Below are 20,667 nucleotides of genomic sequence, written 5' to 3' on the forward strand. Positions count from 1 at the left end.
GAAATGTGGCAAAAGGTCGCAAAGTTCAAGGGGGCCGAATACTTTCGCAAGGCACTGTATATACCGTTCTTCTAGCAGTAGAGATATTACATTCTTGCACCTTTCCTCAGTCTATTGTTAATTATCTGGACTCATACACAAAGAGCTATTTAGGAAAAAGCCACCCATTCATACTCAAGTGAATATATATTGAAAAATATGATGTGACTCTCCGCCAATAATTACATATAGAGGATTGGAGGATTCTAAATGAAAACCAAAAGCCGCCTCATGGGACTCCCGGTGGCTGCTGGCACAGGTATCGAAGCTGCGTCTGTAGCAACGCATTTTGTACTGCGCCACTCGGAGGCCCCATCCACAAAGTATCAAAATAAAGAGAGGTGTTGGTAAAGGTATATTGTCCTGCTAATAAACCATAATGGGCTATTATAATACTGTACATGGTGTCCAGGTCAGGATAACCAAAACATTTCTTTATTAAATATTATCAAAAATAACATTGGTACTTATTTATTTGATCCAAAGCCATGAATGAGTGAATCACTAAGCTTTATGTAGGTGCCGGGCTATATGACTGTGCCATCGGCATGGTTATATAACAATATTTTGGAGGTTATTTTGTTTAATCTGAATAAAGGCCAAAACATGTATTTCTGTTTTTAGAGGGAGAGAAACGCTGGGCCAATTGTGCGCCGCCCTATGGGACTCCCAATCACGGTCGGATGTGATACATAGTAACAATAATTATGATACTTTTTGTCGTATTATTTGTTTTGTATTTTCTGGTGGATTAAACTGAAGTTGCAACCAATCACGGCCGGTTGTGATACAGCCAACCTAACTAAGAAATACATTTGATGATAGAATTATCCCTCTACCCTCCTTCTAGGCAAGTCTATTGTTCAGCTACCTGCTAATAGCCATAATGGCACTGTACAACGTGACCGTGTGTGTTTGAAAGAGTATTTCCAGTAAGCAACAATTTTTTTACCCTTCATTAGACAACTTTGTTACAATATTTCTGTAATTCAGTGATATTTATTCTCATAGTAATTCGTTATGGATCCATAACTAAATAACATCGGAATTTTAAAAGAGTATTTTTATCATTATTGTATTAACGGAAGCATAAAGATGCTGATGAAGAAATACAGTACTGTACAGTATATGTTTATTAGGCTACTGTGCAGTCTGACAAGTAAACATAGCCTACAGTACATACTGTAGTAAACATGATAAAGTGCCTAATTCCTTACATAAGGGAGAGCAGGCCATAGCCAGACTTTCTCAGTGACCTCAAGTACTCATTCACTTGGTCTTTAATACTTTTTTGGGTTGCATCAGTCATGGACAGAGACTTCTGAGACACAGTATTAATGATGAACAACCGGAGGTTCACTGGTAAGCCACATTTGCCTCGAGATCCATCCCAGGTATGATGACTCTGCCTGTCGGAGGTGGTGTTCCAGAGCTCACAGGTGTGCCTGGCATGGATTGTGATTCCATCTCGTTCCTCGCCCTCTTCAATGCATCATTCTCCGCCTGACTCTCCGGCAGTGATATCTGGCTCTGTACCAATGCATCAGCTGTCGCTCATATCTCTGCCCTCAGATAATGTACCTGGTAGGTTCTTAAATAATTTGTATTGAGGGCATCTAGCTTAGTTTGTAGGATGGCCGGGGTGTTAAGCATATCCCAGTTTAGGTCACCTAACAGTACAAACTCTGAAGATAGATGGGGGGCAATCTATTCACACTTGGTGTCCAGTGCATAGCTGGGAGCTAAAGGGGGCCTATAACAAGCGACTTATTTCTGGAAAGGTGGAATTTTAAAAGTAGAAGCTCGAATTGATTGGGCACAGAGCTGAATAGTATGACAGAACTCTGCAGGCTATCTGTGCAGTAAATTGCAACTCTGCCCCCTTTGGCAGTTCTATCTTGTCGGAACATTTTTGGTGGCCTTCCAAAGCCAGGATGAAGAGGCTTCTGATGTTAACATGCGTGAAACCAAGGCTTTTAGGGTTACAGAAGTCAACAAATGAGAGCACCTTGGGAATAGGAGTAGTGCTGGGGGCTACAGGGCCTGGGTAAACCTTTACATCACCAGAGGAACAGAGGAGAAGTAGGATAAGGGTACAGCTAAAGGCTATAAGAACTTGTCGTCTAGTGCATTGGGGACAGAGAATAAAAGGATCAGATTTCTGGGCGTGGTAGAAAAGATTTAGGACATAATGTACAGAAAAGGCTATAGTAGGATGTGAGTACAGTGGAGGTAAACCTAGGCATTGAGTGACGATGAGAGCGGTTGCGTCTCTGGAGGCACCAGTTAAACTAGGTGAGGTCTCCGCATGTGTGGAAGATGTGACAAAAGAGCTATATAAGGCATTTAGGGCAGGGCTGGGGGCTCTATAGTGAAATAAAACAAATATAAATGACCTAAACAGCAGTAGACAAGGCATATTGACATTAGGGAGAGACATGAGTAGCCGAGTGATCATAGGGTCCAATGAGCAGCAATAGGTGAGTCATGGGGCCGTTGGGGAGTCGCTACTACGCTAGGCGAGCTAGAGACACGACAATTCAGAAAGCTAGCGGGCTGTGGCCAGCAGATGGATCTTCGGTGACGTCGCAACAGAAAAGCCTGTTGAAACCACCTCTGACGATTACGTGGGCCTAGCTCGAGGCTAGCTCAAGGCTAACTGGTGCTTGCTTTAGGACAGAGACATTAGCCAGGAGTAGCCACTCAGATTGCAGCTAGCTAGCTGTGATGATCCGGTGTAAAGGTCCAGAGCTTGCGGTAGGAATCCGGAGATGTGGTAGAGAAAAAGCAGTCCGATATGCTCTGGTTTGATATTGCGCTGTGCAGACTGGCAGGTATTGACCGAGCTGAGGCTGGCTGGTGTCCGAGTTAATGATGAATACCGGTAGCAGTGGCTAACTGACTACTAGCTAGTAGCTAGTTAGCTGGCTACTAGCTAACTAGCTAGTGGGGGTTCCGGTTCTAAAGTATAAAAATAGCAGATCCATACCACATTGTGTGAGGCGGGTTGCAGGAGAGTATATTCAGTCCATAGCTGGAAAGTGAGATTAAAATATATCCAAAATATATATTTTAGGAAAAAAGTAGGAAAATTATTATTTACACGGGACAAGACAAAACACACGTCCGACTGCTACGCCATCTTGGATTAGAGTGGCCTATGATAGAAAATGTAGATCAAATAAGAATTAAAAGTGACTCCAACACACAAATGCTGCGTACACATTTTAAGAATCTAGCAAAACTAACCGCTTTCTTGGCCACCATGCGTTTTTTCTGTATGGCCTGTTGTCCAGCCCTTTGTCCACTGATCTCCACAGATGGTTGTCGGCATGGTTTTATTTATTTTATTTTTATTTTACCTTTATTTAACCAGGTAGGCAAGTTGAGAACAAGTTCTCATTTACAATTGCGACCTGGCCAAGATAAAGCAAAGCAGTTCGACACATACAACAACACAGAGTTACACATGGAGTAAAACAAACATACAGTCAATAATACAGTATAAACAAGTCTATATACAATGTGAGCAAATGAGGTGAGAAGGGAGGTAAAGGTAAAAAAGGCCATGGTGGCAAGGTAAATACAATATAGCAAGTAAAACACTGGAATGGTAGTTTTGCAATGGAAGAATGTGCAAAGTAGAAATAAAAATAATGGGGTGCAAAGGAGAAAAATAAATAAATAAATAAAATACAGTTGGGAAAGAGGTAGTTGTTTGGGCTAAATTATAGGTGGGCTATGTACAGGTGTAGTAATCTGTGAGCTGCTCTGACATTTGGTGCTTAAAGCTAGTGAGGGAGATAAGTGTTTCCAGTTTCAGAGATTTTTGTAGCTCGTTCCAGTCATTGGCAGCAGAGAACTGGAAAGAGAGGAAAGAAAGAAAGAATTGGTTTTGGGGGTGACTAGAGAGATATACCTGCTGGAGCGTGTGCTACAGGTGGGAGATGCTATGGTGACCAGCGAGCTGAGATAAGGGGGGACTTTACCTAGCAGGGTCTTGTAGATGACATGGAGCCAGTGGGTTTGGCGACGAGTATGAAGCGAGGGCCAGCCAACGAGAGCGTACAGGTCGCAATGGTGGGTAGTATATGGGGCTTTGGTGACAAAACGGATTGCACTGTGATAGACTGCATCCAATTTGTTGAGTAGGGTATTGGAGGCTATTTTGTAAATGACATCGCCAAAGTCGAGGATTGGTAGGATGGTCAGTTTTACAAGGGTATGGTTGTACTGTATGCTCTGCAAAAACACATTCATGTTTTTAGTACACAATTATTTTTATTTTTATTGAACCTTCATTTAATTAATCGATTTTATTACACAGTATGCCTACACATTGATAGGCTATATCGATTTTATTACACAGTATGCCTACACATTGATAGGCTATATCGATTTTATTACACAGTATGCCTACACATTGATAGGCTATATCGATTTTATTACACAGTATGCCTACACATTGATAGGCTATATCGATTTTATTACACAGTATGCCTACACATTGATAGGCTATATACATTTCTATTGGTGATCCTCTCAGCTCCGGCTTATTTTCAAGTCCTCTCGTGGTTATGGTCCTAACGCTGGAATGGGTAGCACCATAGAAAGAAGCTGGCTTGATAAAAACAATGTCCATTTTGTCTGTTCTCTTTGATCGCAATGTCATTTTTTTTTTTAGATAAACAGCTCGTTTTTGTTTAACTGCGTTAAAGGTGGTGTTTGGGGCAGGTGAGGAGTACTGGAAAGGTGTGACTTTCACACCTATGGTAGCCGGGATATAAAGAGTCTATTGTCCTGTTAATCGGGCTACAAGTGTTTGAAAACCTCTTTTCAAAATGCCCCCAGCTGTCCATCACTACTGTAAATAAAAACACAGCATCTTGTTTACATCTTGTTTACATTCTTTAATGTAACCACAATGTCACAAATAATCAGTATCTACCTTTCTAATTACTTTTAGAGTTTGGCACTTAGAAATGTGTGCTTTTTATGTAATTTTTCATTAAATCTAATTCGGATTTAAGTGTAACTTTTAAGTGACGCCTTTAGTGCGAGGTCTAATGCTTTAATATTTAATCATATCTGCCCTCTGAATTCATATCTAAAGGGCATTTTTAGCGCCATTATTAGTCACATTGTTTTAGTTTGAACGTGCAGACTGGCACTAAGAACTGCGGGAAGTTTCCTTAGTAAGCTCCATTATTTGTGCAACGCCCCTTAAAGTGTTGCTCTGTGCTACCCAGCTGGGCTGGGTGGGGGTCCACCCCCCTCCCCTTCCTCCTCCTCCCTTCCCCAGGGGCTAGGTCCATCTTCTGTGCGAGGCTCTGTGGCCCATCCCATGCCCCCTGCCCTCCTGCCTTGAACCTCACGTGCCCACTGCTATTTCAGTGGATACAGCTGGAGACCTGCAAGGCAATCCCATTGTGAGCCACTCAGGAGCCATGACCAATATGATCATTATATATTGTCCTGCTAATAACAATGTTAATAATATATATGTGTGTATATCCAAGGGGCTTTTATATCATTCTAAATTAATTATAATAATACTTGCTTTGTTTAAAAAGTAACAATATTTTGGAGATTATTTTGTTTTCAAATTAAGTAAAATGATCGAGAAAAATACCATTCTTGAACATGGGGTGAGACGTTGTTACTAATTTGTAAATTAAGCCAGTTTGTTATTTAGAATGATTTATTTCTGTTTTTGGAGGGAGAGAATCCAAAAACCTACAATCATCTCATGGGTTTCCCAGTTGAGGCTTGGCATGGATATTGAACCAGCATACAATACTACAGAGACACAGTAGTGCCTTGGGACACAAAAGGATAATCAGTGCTCTAACACCCCTTGCGCTGGTCTGGAGCAATAAAGTAGTGACTCGGGGTACTGTACTAAACCACAAATGACCTCTAAGTCTCACAGCATAATTGCAGTGGAGCAACCACTGTAGGGACACCCCATCCTCTCCTGGAAGTTTTCACTATGCTAAATCTTAATCAGCAACACAAAAGTTTTAATTACAGACAAAATAAAACATGATACATTCTGTTCACCGGGGGTCCACTGTCCACCCTCCATTCATTAATCATTTGTGTTTTAATCCATCCCGATGTCTACAGCATATTCTATTACCAATCTCCATTGGACATTCCCTATTTGCTTCACAATTCCTTAATGTCTACTATTTTAAGATGAATTTGCACTGAATCAGGACAGATCAACTTTTTTGGCCCATTGTAGTGGAAGCAGTTTTATGCAAACCCATTTATTTAGCCTGTACCACCCTCAGACACGGAGTCATTCCTCTCACCACAGAGTCTAATGATTAACTCCAGTACATGACTGGTCTCTTTTCCCCATGATTTTGTATAACCACTGCACTACAATGCCCTTCTTACTCATGAACAACATTTATTAAGGTCATTTTAGGTTTGGTAACCCCAATGCTGATGCTTGACAGAATTGATTTTTTAAACTCTACAATTACAATTGTTTCTTTAACTCTACAAACAATTCCTCACAATATTATCTCCACTCTAATTTCTCATGATTGTGTATGTGAGTGTGTGTGTGTGTGTGTGATCATGTGTGTGTGTTTTGTGAGTGTGTGTACATCACCTGGTGGACGGCTAGTGATGGCTGTTGGCCTCGTAATAGAAGCTGTTCAACAGTCTGATGGTCTGGTGATAGAAGCTGTTCAGTCTGATGGTAATAGAAGCTGTTCAACAGTCTGATGGTTTGGTAATAGAAGCTGTTCAACAGTCTGATAGTCTGCTAATAGAAGCTGTTCAACAGTCTGATGGTCTGGTGATAGAAGCTGTTCAACAGTCTGATGGTCTGGTAATAGAAGCTGTTCAACAGTCTGATGGTTTGGTAATAGAAGCTGTTCAACAGTCTGATAGTCTGCTAATAGAAGCTGTTCAACAGTCTGATAGTCTGCTAATAGAAGCTGTTCAACAGTTTGATGGTCTTGTAGTAGAAGCTGTTCAACAGCCTGATGGTCTGTTAATAGAGGCTTTTTTTTAGTCTCTCGTCTAAGCTTTGATGCACCTGTACTGTCTCCGTCTGTCGGACCATAGCCGAATGAACAGTCCGTGGCACGGATGACTGAGTTACTTAATGATCTTTTTGGCATTCCCTTGACACTGAGTGAACTATATTTCCTGGAGAGCTGGCAGCGTACCACCGGTGATGCTTTGAGCAGACAGCACCATCTTCTCGAGAGCCAAGTTGAGGGCGCAGCAGGGCACTGCAGTTGCCGTACCAGGCCACGAAGTAACCCGACCGAATGCTCTAGAAGTTTGTGAGGGTCTTAGGTGCCATGATGAATTTCTTCAACAGACTGAGATTGTAGAGCCTTTTTCACCACGTCAGTGTGGTGAGACCATTTCAGTTTCTCAGTGATGTGCAAACCGAGGAACTTAAAGCTTTTGACCCTGTCCACTGCGGCCCCATCGATGAGGATGGAGGCGTGTTCCCTCTTCTGTCTTCTGTTGTCTACGATCAGATCCTGTGTCTTGTTGATGTTGACGGAGTGGTTATTTTCCTGGCACCACTCCGCAGGGCTCTAACCTTCTTCCTGTAGGCTGTCTTGTCATTGTTGGTAATCAGGCCTACCACTGTTGTGTCGTCAGCAAACTTAATGATTGAGTTGGAGCCGTGCTAGGCCTCACAGTCATGGGTGTACAGGGACAGTAGGAGGGGGCTGAGCACACACCCCTGGTGGAACCTTGTGTTGAAGAGGTGTTGTTGCATACCTCATCAGTGCCAGCAGTATGCCGCCCTGCATCCCACTACTGGCTTGCTTCTGAAGCTAGGTAGAGTTGGTCCTGGTCAGTCTGGTCAGATGGGAGACCAGATGCTGCTGGAAGGTGTGTTGGAGGGCCAGTAGGAGGCACCCTTTCCTCTAGTCTAAAAAAATATCTCAATGCCCCAGGGCAGTGATTGGAGACATTGCCCTGTGTAGGGTGCTGTCCATTGGATGGGATCTTAAACAGGTGTTCTGACTCTCTGTGGTCACTAAAGATCCCATGGTACCTATTGTAAAAGTAGGGGTGTTAACCCTGGTGTCCTGACTAAAATCCCAATCTGACCATCATGGCCACCTAATCATCCCCAGTTTACAATTTGCTCATGCGTCTCCTCCTCTCCCCTGTAACTATTCCCCAGGTCATTGCTGTAAAAAATGAGAATGTGTTCTCAGTCAACTTAGCTGATTAAATAAATCACCTGGGGTCAGGCTGTCAGGAAATATAGGTCCCAGTTGCACAGGGAGGAGTTCAGACCCAAGGCCCTGAGCTTAGTGACAAGCTTGGAGGGCACTATGGTGTTGAAAGCTGAGATGTAGTCAATGAACAGCATTCTCACTTAGCTATTCCTCTTGTCCAGGTGGGAAAGGGTAGTGTGTAATGCAATGGCAATTGTGTCATCCATGGATCTGTTGGGGTGGTATGCAAATTGTAGTCACTGGTACATAGAATCTCTGGATAACAGTCACTGTTTGTGGCTGTGTGATTGTTATCCAATAGTCAGCCTTGGGCTCGGTCATCATCCAAGTTCGCCATGGATACAGCAGGTCAGAAGACCTAACTGCAGAGAGGAGACAAAGTGCACTGCCTTTGTGTGTGAGGGAGGGAGAAAGTATCCTCTTCCGCCACCTACTGGTCATAAAGTGTAAATGCAGGGATTAATTTGCCAACCAATAATTATGTCACATTTTAGGTCAGGGTTCCCTAACTGGCGGCTCACAGGCCAGGTGGTTTTATGAGAAAGAAAAAAAAATAACAAAGTAAAAAAATACATTTGTGTAGAATTTTCATTGTTCCAATCCAATCAAATCGCATTTTATTGGTCACATACACATATTTACACATATTTAGCAGATGCGTGTGTTCCTAGCTCCAACAGTACAGTATTATCTAAGAATTCACAAAAATACACACAAATCTCAAAGTAAAAGAATGTTGGGCATAAAAGACTGTAAAAAACTAGGAAATCAGCTCCAAGTGATTTTAATTTAAGAAATCTGATTCCAAGTATGGCCATGCATACACATTTAAGCTAGGTTTGACATTATTGTGTTTTAGTCACACATTATTTCTGTTTGGGCTTCTTGCAGTCAATTTGTAGTCTACAAATGATTTGTAATTATGTTCCGGACCCCCTAACTTCCACTCAAGAAAATATCGTCCCGCAACTGAATCTAGTTGATGATCCCTGCTTTAGGCAGTACTCCGCTGTCTGTGTCTTGCATTGTCTTATGTGTCATAGATAATTGTTTGTTATAAAAGTAAGTAGCCGCATAATGTATTGCCATAATAACTTTTTTAGAGTAACATATTTCTTGTCAAATCCATAATAACCAAGATTTTATTAGCTGATTTGATGTAATATCAGAATGAGACATCAGCTCTGCTAAACCACAGCTGCACACAATGGCGTATTGAAGCCCCCTCGGAGCTGTATTGAAGCCACCTCGGAGCTGTATTGAAGCCCCCTCGGAGCTGTATTAAAGCCCCCTCGGAGCTGTATTGAAGCCACCTCGGAGCTGTATTGAAGCCCCCTCGGAGCTGTATTGAAGCCACCTCGGAGCTGTATTGAAGCCCCCTCGGAGCTGTATTGAAGCCACCTCGGAGCTGTATTGAAGCCACCTCGGAGCTGTATTGAAGCCACCTCGGAGCTGTATTGAAGCCCCCTCGGAGCTGTATTGAAGCCACCTCGGAGCTGTATTGAAGCCCCCTCGGAGCTGTATTAAAGCCACCTCGGAGCTGTATTGAAGCCCCCTCGGAGCTGTATTGAAGCCACCTCGGAGCTGTATTGAAGCCCCCTCGGAGCTGTATTAAAGCCCCCTCGGAGCTGTATTGAAGCCACCTCGGAGCTGTATTGAAGCCCCCTCGGAGCTGTATTGAAGCCCCCTCGGAGCTGTATTGAAGCCCCCTCGGAGCTGTATTGAAGCCACCTCTGAGCTGTATTGAAGCCCCCTCGGAGCTGTATTGAAGCCCCCTCGGAGCTGTATTGAAGCCACCTCGGAGCTGTATTGAAGCCACCTCGGAGCTGTATTGAAGCCCCCTCGGAGCTGTATTGAAGCCCCCTCGGAGCTATATTGAAGCCACCTCGGAGCTGTATTGAAGCCACCTCGGAGCTGTATTGAAGCCCCCTCGGAGCTGTATTAAAGCCCCCTCGGAGCTGTATTAAAGCCACCTCGGAGCTGTATTGAAGCCACCTCGGAGCTGTATTGAAGCCCCCTCGGAGCTGTATTAAAGCCCCCTCGGAGCTGTATTAAAGCCACCTCGGAGCTGTATTGAAGCCACCTCGGAGCTGTATTGAAGCCCCCTCGGAGCTGTATTAAAGCCCCCTCGGAGCTGTATTAAAGCCACCTCGGAGCTGTATTGAAGCCACCTCGGAGCTGTATTGAAGCCCCCTCGGAGCTGTATTAAAGCCACCTCGGAGCTGTATTGAAGCCACCTCGGAGCTGTATTGAAGCCACCTCGGAGCTGTATTGAAGCCATCTCGGAGCTGTATTAAAGCCCCCTCGGAGCTGTATTAAAGCCCCCTCGGAGCTGTATTGAAGCCACCTCTGAGCTGTATTAAAGCCACCTCGGAGCTTTATTGAAGCCACCTGTGAGCTGTATTGAAGCCATCTCGGAGCTATCTTGAAACACCTCCATTGTAAATGCATTTATTAATTTCTATATTTGTACAGACACCGTAATGTATACTTTTAAATTATATTATGTGAGCTAAACATAAAATATATATATATATATATATATATATATATAACCATTTTCCTTAAAGCATTTTTTTTGAGACTCCTAATGTTACTGTCCCCACTACAACAACAAAATACTGAAATACATGTTATTTTGTCCTTGAAACATTTAATGTAAATACTGTAAAATTCCATTCATTCCTATGGAGGACTGCTCCTACGGGGGGGTGCCGATATGATCGACCGGTGGCTTCAAAGCCTCTCAATGACCAATACCAGAGAGGAAGAGGAAGAGAGAGGCCCAACCGGGCGAAAAATCTATCTCCCTCCAGCACCTGGTGTTTTTTAGTTTCGCACACCAAGCAAGGAGTATTGTATGGAGGTCAATGAAATTGTCGATTTTGGGCAACAAAAAAATGTATGGTTTCGTAATGCTTAAGTTGTTACCAGTGTACTGATATAAGTAGGACACGTGACATCCCTGCAATTTTGAGAAAAAACACATTATATCGGAGTTGTCTCGAGATGGCTATGCATATTAATGGCATGAGGCTGTTTGCTAGCATAGATTCTCTCTCCAATGAATACAGGTGGTTGACATCAACAACCCTCATCAAGTATTCAAAAAATAATTACAATAATGTGAAGTGTCCACCAATACAAAGAAAGGACAGGCTGACAACACTACTGCACAGCCAGCTGAGAGAAGGGGAGGGAGGAGATAGGGAGGGAGAGAGAGAGGGGGAGAGAGAGAGAGAGAGAGAGCGAGAGAGAGAGAGAGAGAGAGAGAGAGAGAGAGAGATATTCTCTGTGGACTCAACTCATCACAGCTGTGCCTGTCTGTATTAGATAGGGAGAGAGAGAGAGAGAGAGGCAAGAAGGGCATTCTATGCCATCAAAAGGAACATAAAACTCAACATACCAAATAGGATCAGGCTAAAAATACTTGAATCAGTCATAGAGCCCATTGCCCTTTACGGTTGTGAGGTCTGGGGTCCGCTCACCAACCAAGACTTCACAAAATGGGACAAACACCAAATTGAGACTCTGGATTCTTCAAAACTATCCTCCGTGTACAACGTAGAACACCAAATAATGCATGCAGAGCAGAATTAGGCCGATACCCACTAATTATCAAAATCCAAATAAGAGCTGTTAAATTCTACAACCACCTAAAAGGAAGCGATTCCCAAACCTTCCTTAACAAAGCCATCACCTAATCAAATCAAATGTACTAATATAGCCCTTCGTACATCATCTGATATCTCAAAGTGCTGTACAGAAACCCAGCCTAAAACCCCAAACAGCAAGCAATGCAGGTGTTGAAGCACGTTGGCTAGGAAAAACTCCCTAGAAAGGCCAAAACCTAGGAAGAAATCTAGAGAGGAACCAGGCTATGAGGGGTGGCCAGTCCTCTTCTGGCTGTGCCGGGTGGAGATTATAACAGAACATGGCCAAGATGTTCAAATGTTCATAAATGACCAGCATGGTCAAATAATAGGTCTGGGACAGGTAGCACGTCCGGTGAACAGGTCAGGATTCCATAGCCGCAGGCAGAACAGTTGAAACTGGAGCAGCAGCACGGCCAGGTGGACTGGGGACAGCAAGGAGTCATCATGCCAGGTAGTCCTGAGGCATGGTCCTAGGGCTCAGGTCCTCCGAGAGAGAGAAAGAAAGAGAGAAAGAAAGAGAATTAGAGAGAGCACACTTACATTCACACAGAACATCGGATAAGACAGGAGAAGTACTCCAGATATAATAAACTGACCCTAGCCTCCCGACACATAAACTACTGCAGCATAAATACTGGAGGCTGAGACAGGAGGGGTCAGGAGACACTGTGGCCCCATCCGATGATACCCCCGGACAGGGCCAACAGGAAGGATATAACCCCACCCACTTTGCCAAAGCACAGCCCCCTAGAGGGATATCTTCAACCACCAACTTACCATCCTGAGACAAGGCCGAGTATAGCCCACAAAGATCTCCGCCACGGCACAACCCAAGGGGGGGGGGGGGGGGGGGGGTCGCCAACCCAGACAGGAAGATCACATCAGTGACTCAACCCACTCAAGTGACGCACCCCTCCTAGGGACGGAATGAAAGAGCACCAGCAAGCCAGTGACTCAGCCCCTGTAATAGTGTTAGAGGCAGAGAATCCCAGTGGAAAGAGGGGAACCGGCCAGGCAGAGACAGCAAGGGCGGTTCGTTGCTCCAGAGCCTTTCTGTTCACCTTCACACTCCTGGGCCAGACTACACTCAATCCTATGACCCACTGAAGAGATGAGTCTTCAGTAAAGACTTAAAGGTTGAGACCGAGTTTGCGTCTCTCACATGGGTAGGCAGACCATTCCATAAAAATTGAGCTCTATAGGAGAAAGCCCTGCCTCCAGCTGTTTGCTTAGAAATTCTAGGGACAGAGATGAACCTGGAGAAGAGTCCCCTAAGCAAGCTGGTCCTGGAGCTCTTTTCACAAACACAAACAAACCCAACAGAGTCCCAGGACAGCAGCACAATTAGACCCAACCAAATCAAGAGAAAACTAAAAGATAATTACTTGGCACATTGGAAAGAATTAACAAAAAAACAGAGCAAACTAGAATGCTATTTGGCCCTAAACAGAGAGTACACAGTGGCAGAATACCTGACCACTGTGACTGACCCAAACGTAAGGAAAGCTTTGACTATGTACAGACTCAGTGAGCATAGCCTTGCTATTGAGAAAGGCCACCGTAGGCAGACATGGCTCTCAAGAGAAGACAGGGTATGCGCTCACTACCCACAAAATGAGGTGGAAACTGAGCTGCACTTCCTAATCTCCTGCCAAATGTATGACCATATTAGAGAGACATATTTCCCTCAGATTAAACAGATCCACAAAGAATTTGAAAACAAATCCAATTTTGATAAACTCCCATATCTACTGGGTGAAATTCCACAGTGTGCCATCACAGCAGCAAAATGTGTGACCTGTTCCCACAAGTGTGTTGTTACAACACTGTATATATACATAATATGACATTTGTAATGTCTTCATTGTTTTGAAACTTCTGTATGTGTAATGTTTACTGTTAATTTGTATTGTTTATTTCGCTTTTGTACATTATCTACCTCACTTACTTTGGCAATGTTAACACATGTTTCCCATGCCAATAAAGGCCATTGAAATGAATTGAATTGCGAGAGAGAGGTAGAGATTCCCTGTGGACTCATCTCATCACAGCTGTGCCTGTCTGTATTCGATTTTCATATTTCATGGAATAGTTTTATTTACATGATGCTGTAAATGTGCTCACTACAGAATACATACAATACATACATAAATATATTCAGCTCCTACTGTATAGTGTTCTCTAGTCTCCATTTGAGCACCTACTCATAACAGAGGGTGACTGGGTCATGTCATGCAAACTCCATTTTAATCCTGACTATAATACCAACTTTTTGTCACATTGCATTCAATGGCCTAAGCAACCTATTTACGAATGTTACTTGGAACTGATGAGCACAGCTAAGGCGAGTAAATGGGCTAATGGGTTCTTAAAAATACCTGCTAACTTTTTCTTTCTACGTTTGCTAAGCAACAGTCAGTGTGAATAATTTATGTGTGAGAACACAAGCAAGTCAGGCCAATAGTGTGCAACTGCATGACTGACTCCTTGCTGTCCCCAGTCCACCTGGCCGTGCTGCTGCTCCAGTTTCAACTGTTCTACCTGCGGCTAGGGAACACTGACCTGTTCACCGGACGTGCTACCTGTCCCAGACCTGCTGTTTTCAACTCTCTAGAGACAGCAGGTAGAGATACTCTGAATGTGATCGGCTATGAAAAGCCAACTGACATTTACTCCTGAGGTGCTGACCTGTTGCAGCCTCGACAACCACTGTGATTATTATTATTTGACCCTGAACATTTGAACATCTTGGCCATGCTCTGTTTTAATCTCCACCCGGCACAGCCAGAAGAGGACTGGCCACCCCTTGCTGTTTGAGGTTTTAGGCAGGGTTTCTGTACAGCACTTTGAGATATCAGCTGATCTAAGAAGGGCTTTATAAATACATTTGATTTGATTTGATTTGCAGAACGCAATTCGGGGCGTTCCTGTATGTGGACATTCCTACATCTGCACAAACGGCCCCCCCAAAGCACCCCATTGGTTCCTGCTTGAATGCCCACCCCTCGAGCACGACATCTCCATGCTTGTGACACTTTTGATTGTGGGTCAAAAGGGAAATAAAAGTATTATCTGAGTTTTTGTCGTACCTACCTCCCGTAATCCTTGTTAGCTAGTATCCTTCACTCCCGCCTGCCGAACACCTGCCCTCACCGTCGTTAACAGCCAGGGTGAGGACACTGTCTACCAGTCGACTCCCGCTAGCACAGCATGCGGGAGGCTGGGGTGACACTGTGTGCTAGCTTGCTAGTTAGCGCAAGGTGCCCCTCCCTCCTGCAGTGTACCGGACTAGCTGGCTTCCCATCATTAACAGAACTGCGGGAAAACAATGCCCTACAGGCAGCCCCCCTGTTTTTCAGCATAAGGAATGCCCACACGGGAGATAGGGGAAATGCCATGGCAGATTAGGAGACAGCAGCTGGCGATTAATTATTGGGTCAACCTAAAGGGACATGGGGTGTCTCATCCTGCAAAAGGGATTTTACAGGCATGCTGGGAACATGAGCGAAGACAACACAACCTTTGGGTGGGTTGGTAATATGCAGGCGAAGGAGATGGGACTGTATGGAATGGAGTTTAGTCCAACGGTGGCTATGCCGGTGAATCCACCATGGCTCCTCCCACCTCCACTAGTAGATCTAGAAGTGTTGGAGAGACTACAGAAAGATAGGGAGGGTGTTGATCCATCTGATTGGTTTAAGAGACGTCTGGATACTGTGTATCAGGATGTTGTGGCCATTTACACAGATGGTTCAAAAGATCCAAGGACAGGACGTACTGGGTCAGCATTTGTAGTGCAGGAATGTGACGTAAGAGTCAGGAAACGTATTACAGATCATCTGGCTGTATATACGGCGGAGATGATGGCCATACTGTTGGCCTTGCAGTGGGTGGAGGAAGTTAAACCAGACAGAGTAGTTATTTACTCTGATTCATGTGCTGTGTTAAGAAGTCTCCAGTCCTTTATATCACGTAGCAGACAAGACCTGCTTTATGATGTGCTACAAACCCATGGCAGGAGTAAACAAATGGGTATACAGATAGTATTTACATGGGTCCCAACTCACGTGGGAGTGGAGGGGAATGAGGCAGTTGATGTACTGGCTAAACAAGCACGAAGTAGTGGGGATGTTGATGTGGTAGTTTCAATGAGCAAGGCAGAGGCAAAAAGCATGATTGAACAGTGATGGAGGAGAAATGGCAGGAGCAGTGGAATAGAGATACTAAGGGCAGGAGCAGTGGAATAGAGATACTAAGGGCAGGCATTTATTTCAAGTACTGAGGACAGTTGGGGAGGGGAGAACGTCAGGAAGGTACAGAAGAGAGGAGGCTATATTTACAAGCGTATGGGTGGGACACAGGCAGTTGAATAAGACCTTACATGTGATAGGAAAGTTTCCAACAGGAAAATGTGAGTATTGCCAGGGAACAGAGACAGTGGAGCATGTACTGATACAGTGTGGACATTATTGGAGGGAAAGAGAGAAGATGAGATCTAGTATGAGGGAGAAGGGATACAGGAAATAAGTTTAAAGAGTATATTGAGTAGAACGTCATTAGATATAGTCTCAAATATGTTATATTTTTTAAGAGCAAAGGGGCTGGCAGGTAGTATTTTGTTTTTTCCCCGTCTGGCCCACACTCCAGTACAATAAGTTGCGGTAATGCATCATAACGTTGGATTAACCCCACCGAAGAAGAAGAAGAAGAAGAAGAAGAAGAAGAAGAAGAACGCATCGAATTGCCTCCCGCTATTGCACCCTTCTCAGTCAGGCAAAATAGAAACAAGCAAATAGGTTGTTGTTACATAAACTGTCCGCCAGAGGTCACGTTTCTCCAAGTGATTCTCACTTGCCGCTCCGGCCCCACACACGCGTATGAGAAGGCGATGAGCACCCGATCAGCAAAACAAAAAAAAGGCTAAATAACCGGTTTATAGTGACGAGGGGCTGGCTGGATTATCCAACAATTAGGGACGCGTGTGCGGATTTTCGCCTTTAATCACGTTAATGCGTGATATATCAACAATATCAGACACCGGAAATTGTTGGATACATTTTGGAATCAACAATATTTTTAATCAATATTTGAGCAGCCTGAAAGCAGAATAATTCGGATATTATGGCACCAGCTCGTTGGCGGCCATAAAGCTAAAGCAGGTAAGGGGGGTTTTCACCATGAATTAATAATCAATGTCCAAACATAATTTGCATGTCAGATGGAATATTGTGTTTTGTTGCATTTCAAATGAAGTTGGTGAGCAGTGAAGTTGGTAGCTCGCTCGTGTCTACTTGCAGTAAAATACCGATTGCGCTGTTGCTGGTCGCCTGAACAGAATGACGCTGTTCGGTGGCAGACCGAGGCACAGGCGGATAGCCCACGACTATTTTCTACTTTTCAAATGATCTGATAATACGAAATAAGAAATAGGCCCAGAGTGTGGGCAACAACTCACTCACTATTCAGGATAGGCTATCGCTTTATATGTGTTGTGTTACAATGTATCCTAATCAAACCTCGGTCATGCCATTTCTGACCGTTTAGATAGGCGTTACAGTGTAACCAACCATGTCGTGGTTGCACCAGTAAAGTATTTGCTGTGGCATTGTTTTGAAGTCGAAAGCTGTCAGGTTGGTAGGTTGAATTCAGTCGGCCATGTCATGAAATAGCCAACAAACCGCGACATCAAACAGCCAGGTTGCTGGGCTAATGGAGGAAATGTATAGTAGTAGGGTTTCGACTTTTAAGCAGGTGACATTCTTGCCTAGAAACCCGACGTTGAATTGCATTTAATTCTATGTCGGGCAGAAATCAGCGTTTGAATCATGACCTGTACGAGCCAATGTTGAATAAAATGATATGTTCACGTACTTTACCGGTTGTCAGTGGCCTTTTTGGCGGTAGAAATGTGAGACAATAATGTTATATCCACAGGAATGTAATAATTACATACATTTTTCAAAGCTCTGGTAGTGTTTCAGATTTATATAACCTGAAGCATGATCACAAGAACTTGCTGAGCTCTTGCATATATTTACATGGTTCTGTGCATGCTTCAGGTGATACAAATCCGAACGCACTACCAGCCCTTTGAAAGGTTTATGTAATAAGACTGGATATATTGTCTCACATTCCTACCGCCAACAGGACCAACCTCATGGACAACTGGTAAAGTACATTAAAATATACTTTTATTCAACATTCTGGCATGTACAGCCTGTGACTAAACTTTTCTGATTCAAATGCTAATTTCTGCCTGATGTAGAGCTCAATGCAATTCAATGTCGGGTTTCCAGGCAAGTGACATTTGACATTCTTGAGAAAAGGGCATGGCACATGTGACAGCATTGTGCACATGGTGGGCTTATAGCAAGCAATTAACCAAGTATAAACAATTAAATCTGCCAAGATGTCATCAAGTTGTAAATTAGAGAGACAAAGAGGGAAAGAGATTGACAACCTTCCTTTTGCTATCTCACACACCTTTATAATATTCTCCTGTCTTTAGTATACTCATGAACACATGTCCCTGACAGTCTGGCTGCCTATACTCAGAGCTATATGATCATGAACACATGTCCCTGACAGTCTGGCTGCCTATACTCAGAGCTATATGATCATGAACACATGTCCCTGGCAGTCTGGTTGCCTATACTCAGAGCTATATGATCATGAACACATGTCCCTGACAGTCTGGTTGCCTATACTCAGATCTATATGATCATGAACACATGTCCCTGACAGTCTGGTTGCCTATACTCAGAGCTATATGATCATGAACACATGTCCCTGACAGTCTGGTTGCCTATACTCAGAGCTATATGATCATGAACACATGTCCCTGACAGTCTGGTTGCCTATACTCAGAGCTATATGATCATGAACACATGTCCCTGACAGTCTGGTTGCCTATACTCAGAGCTATATGATCATGCGCTGCAGCTACTTTTGCAATAAACTTTATGTAGGCTGGTGTTTTCCTTCTATCCATACTGTAATCCATTTGTCTTTTGGAATATGGGAACCAGATTCCAGAACACACTCGCACACTCTCTCCCTGTCTCTCAATTTAAGGTGCTTTTTTTGGCATTGGCAACATATGTTAACATTACCAAAGCAAGTGAAATAGATAACATACAAATGTGAAATAAACAACAAATGTTCAGTAAATGTTACATTCACAAAACCTCCAAAAGAATAAAGACATTTCAAATGTCATTGTCTGTATACAGTATTGTAATGATGTGCAAGTGAAAATAAATTAACATAAATATAGGTTGAATTTGCAATGGTGTTTGTTATTCACTGTTTGCCCGTTTCTTGTGGCGACAGGTCACAAATCTTGAGAGTTAATCAAAATTGGATTTGTTTTCGAAGTCTGTGTAATCTGAGGGAAATATGTGTCTAATATAGTAAAACATTTGACAGGAGGTTAGGAAGTGCAGCTCAGTTTCCACCACATTCTGTGGGCAGTGTGCACATAGCCTGCCTTCTCAAGAGAGCCAGGTCTGCCTACAGTGGCCTTTCTCAATAGCAAGGCTATGCTCACTGAGTCTGTACATAGTCAAACCTTTCCTTTCAGTCACAGTGGTCTGTTTTTTGGATAATTCTTTCCAATGTGTCAAGTAATTATCTTTTTGTTTTCTCATGATTTGGTTGGGTCTAATTGTGTTGCTGTCCTGGGGCTCTGTAGGGTGTGTTTGTGAACAGAGCCTCAGGACCGGCTTGCTTAGGGGACTCTTCTCCTGGTTCATCTCTCTGTAGGTGATGGCTTTGTTATAGAAGGTTGGGCATTTCTTCCTTTTAGGTGGTTGTAGAATTTAGTGGCTCTTTTCTGGAATTTGATCATTAGCGGGTATCGGCTTAATTCTGCTCTGCATGCATTATTTGGTGTTTTACGTTGTACACAGAGGATATTTTTGCAGAATTCTGCATGCAGAGTCTCAATTTGGTGTTTGTTCCATTTTGTGAATTCTTGTTTTGTGAGCGGACCCCAGACCTCACAACCATAAAGGGCAATGGGTTCTATAACTGATTCAAGTATTTTTAGCCAGATCCTAATTGGTATGTTGAAATTGATGTTCCTTTTGATGGCATAGAAGGCCTTTATTGCCTTGTCTCTCAGATCGTGCACAGCTTTTTGGCGCTGATGTTTAGGCCGAGATATGTATACTTGTTTTGTGTGCTCTAGGGCAATGGTGTCTAGAAATAATTTGTATTTCTGGTCCTGGACACTGACTTTTTTTGGAACATTATTTTTGTCTTACTGAGATTTACTGTCAGGGCCCAGGTCTGACAAAATCTGTGGATAAGATCATCAGCAAACAGTAGGCATTCAGATTCTAGGAGGGTGAGGCCAGGTGCTGCAGACTGTTCTAGTGCCCTCGCCAATTCGTTGATATATATGTTGAAGAGGGTGGGGCTCAAGCTGCCTCCCTGTCTCACCACACGGCCCTGTGGAAATAAATGTGATTTTTTTCTAATTTTAACTGCACCCTTGTTGTTTGTGTACATGGATTTTATATTGTCGTATGTTTTTCTCCCAACACCACTTTCCATCAATTTGTATAGCAGACCTCATTCCAAATTGAGTCAAAAGCTTTTTTGAAATCCATAAAGCATGAGACTTTGCCTTTGTTTGTTTGTCAATTAGGTTGTGCATGGTGAATACATGGTCTGTCGTATGGTAATTTGGTAAAAAGACAATTTGACATTTGCTCTGTACATTGTTGTTA

At 43.4% G+C, this 20,667-nt stretch overlaps 1 protein-coding gene across 2 annotated transcripts in view; it reads left to right on the plus strand.

Annotated features, from left to right (window-relative positions):
* Nucleotides 1–16,345: 16,345 nt before the first annotated feature.
* Nucleotides 16,346–20,667, plus strand: part of LOC110528363 (phosphatidylinositol 4-phosphate 3-kinase C2 domain-containing subunit beta) — an 84,214-nt gene continuing 79,892 nt past the window's right edge. For both annotated transcript variants that reach the window (XM_036983959.2, XM_090241725.1), the window contains exon 1: nucleotides 16,346–17,091. The gene's annotated coding sequence lies outside the window, so the exon portion shown is untranslated. The remainder of the gene's footprint in view (nucleotides 17,092–20,667) is intronic.

The sequence above is a fragment of the Oncorhynchus mykiss genome, chromosome 7, assembly GCF_057628025.1.
Source record: "Oncorhynchus mykiss isolate SJ-2025 chromosome 7, ASM5762802v1, whole genome shotgun sequence".
In the NCBI taxonomy this organism is placed as follows: Eukaryota; Metazoa; Chordata; class Actinopteri; order Salmoniformes; family Salmonidae; genus Oncorhynchus; species Oncorhynchus mykiss.